We start from the raw sequence: 3,712 nt of genomic DNA, 5'->3' as shown, positions 1-3,712 counted from the left end.
GAGATTGGTCTTAATCTGGAGTTTTTCATAGAGCAATCTCCATATAATAAAAAAATTGAAAGATAAAATTGGAATCTGTAATAGGGAGATCTTTGCTTTGGAAAATTTGAAAACAAAAAGGTTATAATAGGTCAACATAATCCAAAATGGTGCCCCTGAGATGCCTTGGTACAGTCTTGATACATTATCAAAGACACAGTCTTTCTAAGACAGTTTATCAGTTATCTCTTTATTCTCATTCTGGAAATGTTCAAATGCCCATCAGACATTTTGCTGCTGCTACAAAGCCAAAAATAAAAATGGTGTCAAAGGAAAAGCATCAAATGAAGAAGAAAAAAAATAAAGATGAGATCAAAAAAGTAGAAGTCATACCAGTATATGGAAAGCAATCCTGAAGATGTCTGTTTAAAGCACTTACACCCATAGGAGATACACAAGGTTAAGAAAGCTATTCACTGTCCATGAATGACTGAAAAATTGTGCTGAACACTGGAATTTGACACAACATTGTAAAATGATTATAAATCAATAAAAAATGTTAAAAAAAAAAGAAAGCTATTCACTTAAGAAATTTCAAATTCAGGACTGTACTAATCCAAAGCAAGGTGCTTATTTGAATTTGACACTGGATATAGTTAAGTCATTTGCTAGTGTTCTTAGTTTTCCATCATACCCTTTGCTTCAGAAATTAATAAAGTTGCTGTATTTACAGGGATGCATCAAAGATTACAAGAGCAGAAGAAAACACAGCTGCATTTGCAGAGGGAACTAATCTGATTCAGAGGATTTTGGATGATGAAATTCATGCAGACTTTTAAGTGGCTGTTCCAGAAAGAATACCTGAGATTAATCCATTAAAAAAGAAACTGGAAAAAAGATTTTCAAATCTTATTCAAAATTCCACTTGCCATGACATCCCCAAATACTTGAATTACTTAAAACTGGACATGAAATTAAGGTAGTTGAAGAGAGAAATTTCTAGAGACCAAAATAGCAACATTGGATCAAATGATTGATAGCTGCCAATGTGCGAAAGGTTATCAGTGAATTTTGTAAGACAGACGTCTGAGTTTGGGATCCTCTGTGGTACACACATCCCTTCATAGTCCAAGTGAAGGCTTGATACTAAAGATGGAGTTTTTGTTGCCTAAATAATCAGAAACCAACAAAAGTAAAAAAGATTTTGCCTAAAAATGTTGGATTGTGAAATTACTTTTATTATCCAAAAAGGTAAAATCTCCAGTCCTTGTCATACCCAAAAGACAAGTTTGCAGTTGGGAGTCAGTGCATTGTGTAATGAAAGATTTTTAACGATTTATTTAGAAAAGGAAAAGTACGCCTCCAAGAATGGGGTGCTGATCCAAGGGGGAAAAGCAGTGGCCTTTGTCTCCCCTTTCTCTTACACCCTCGCTTAGAGGTGGTCTCTTGATTGATTGACAGCTCTTGTCTCTGGAATGCTTAGTCATGTTTGGCCTCTTTGTGCACGTACACACAAAAACCCATGGGGGGGTGCCTAAACCACAGTGTTAATTATAAAACAATGAACACTGGGTCATGTCTGGTTAAGACTTCTCTGCTACCTCACAGTCTTGGCTGTCGGGTTTTAACCAGTTTCTTGCTGACTTTCATTTAGAAGAAGTAAAGCCCCTTTATGCTGGAGTCGGGCATAATGCCATCTTTCAGAACATCCTCCCTCTCCTCCACTTATCTGCCCGGTGCCCCCACTTATCTAACTTCCTAACACTTTCAGTGGATAAAGGAGCAACAGAGAAAATTTAAAAACTGCATAATTTCTACATCTGGCATCTCGTTATTTCCTGATCATCTGTTTGAAAGTGAATTTTAACACCAGAAAAGAAAATCTTACAAATGCAAAAATAAGAAAATAAAATTTCCTGTGTCTGAACCTTAAAAAAAGTTACGATATTGGAAAGGACCATAAAGTCAACACTTATTTTGTTGATATTTTGAAATTGTGAGAAAAAAATCATGTAAGTACACACAGCCCCCTTGGAATCCACATGTATTTACATTTTAATTCCCATTTTTTATTCAGGATCTACAAACTATTCTCTGCAACGTAACAACCTAATCTCTCCAACGACTGCCCAAGTCAGACTTTGTCTTACTCTCACAGATCACCATGCACTTTTGGGTATGATTTAGCACATACTACTCCTCATGTTTATATTATCCATGTTTTGCAAACAGTGAGTTTCCCTTGTCATTTTTAGGCCCCAGTAAATAATTTTGAGAAAATGGGTGATTAACTCACCCTCCAAATAAATTCTAGAAGCATGAGCCAGTAGGGTTCAATGTAGCTATTTATTGATAACATCACATATTTCTTGGAAACTTCGGTATTGCTTGTCATTTGGTATATTCTATTTCTATTGGAATTTAAACTACATCTTTTTAGAAATGGTCTCAATTTTACATGTCTTTGCACCTCAGTTGAAAAGTTAAAATGTTTGGTTAAAATCATGCATCTTAGTCTGCTCTAGCTGCCATAATGAAATGAAATATAATTAAGTAGCTTAAACTACAGAAATTTGTTTTCTCACAGTTTGGGAGGCTGGAAATCTGAAATCAGAGTGCCAGCATGATTGGGGTCTGGTGAGAGCACTCCTCTTGCCTTTTAGATGGTTGCTTTCTTCCAATTCTTAAAAGGCCACCAGTCCTACCAGAATAAGACTCTGCCCCTGTGACCTCATTTAACCTTAATTAGCTCTTAAAAGTCTTATCTCCAAATATTGTCACTTTGGGGTTAGGAATTCAACAGGTGAATTTAGGGGGAACGTAATTCAGTCCATAGCATCTTCACAATAGAAAAAAAAATAATAATTTGCAAGATCATAGACATTACAATTTATTTAATTTAAGTCCCAAAAGATGCCTCATTTACTTTATACCATATTTATTTATTTATATTTAATGTATCTAGTTATTTATTTATTTTAACTAGAGGTTAGTTAGGACAAGATATTGTTATAAAAAAATCTAAGAAATTCTCTCTATAAAATCTATGTGACTATTTTCTCAGGAAAAGACAATAGTATTAAGCTATTTATTGCATCAAATACTTTATTTTTTTAGCTCACTTACTTTAATTATAAAAAAGGATTAAAATCTATGCTTTAGTAGAAATATTTGACTTGTCTTTTTTGATTCTTATTTCTCTGTGAAGTGCTATGAATTGAAGTGGAAGGCAGAAGGAAAAAAGAACAATTGAAAAAAATCACAAAATAAATATGGAATTACTGAATTAAATAGAGAATTCTACTGTCCTAGCAGGTCTTATCAAAAAGATCACTAGACTGAAGGGTGGCAAGAAGAAATGCTGTGTCCCCAAAATCTCACTTTGTGAAATCTCAGTGAGACTGGATCATCCCTGTTTCAGGCAACATCAGTAATACTAATGAAAATAGCATTGTATGCAATCAAGTGTAATTACTTACTCTGGAATGATGATCAACAGAAGCAAAACAATGTTTGCTGCCAATTACCCTCCAGCAACAATTGCCCAAGCAGAGTCCTGGCACTCTGTTTATTCGCATTTTGCAGTTTGCATTAAGGAACCTGAGTCCCTGGTCAAATTTATCTAATCCTACCCAGATGTCTGAGGGGCAAACAAAGATTTACCAGCCAAAACGTACTTCGAGTCCGGGGTTGCAGTGAAAATTGGATTATTTTACTCCTTAGTTCATGCAGC

At 34.9% G+C, this 3,712-nt stretch overlaps 1 pseudogene; it reads left to right on the top strand.

Annotated features, from left to right (window-relative positions):
• The first annotated feature begins 254 nt into the window (after window positions 1–254).
• On the top strand, window positions 255–1,047 carry LOC102539468 (large ribosomal subunit protein uL1m-like; annotated as a pseudogene).
• Window positions 1,048–3,712: the final 2,665 nt, after the last annotated feature.

The sequence above is a fragment of the Vicugna pacos genome, chromosome 1, assembly GCF_048564905.1.
Source record: "Vicugna pacos chromosome 1, VicPac4, whole genome shotgun sequence".
Lineage (NCBI taxonomy): Eukaryota > Metazoa > Chordata > Mammalia > Artiodactyla > Camelidae > Vicugna > Vicugna pacos.
Note: the sequence above shows the minus strand (reverse complement) of the source record. Positions and strands in the feature narration are given on the sequence as shown.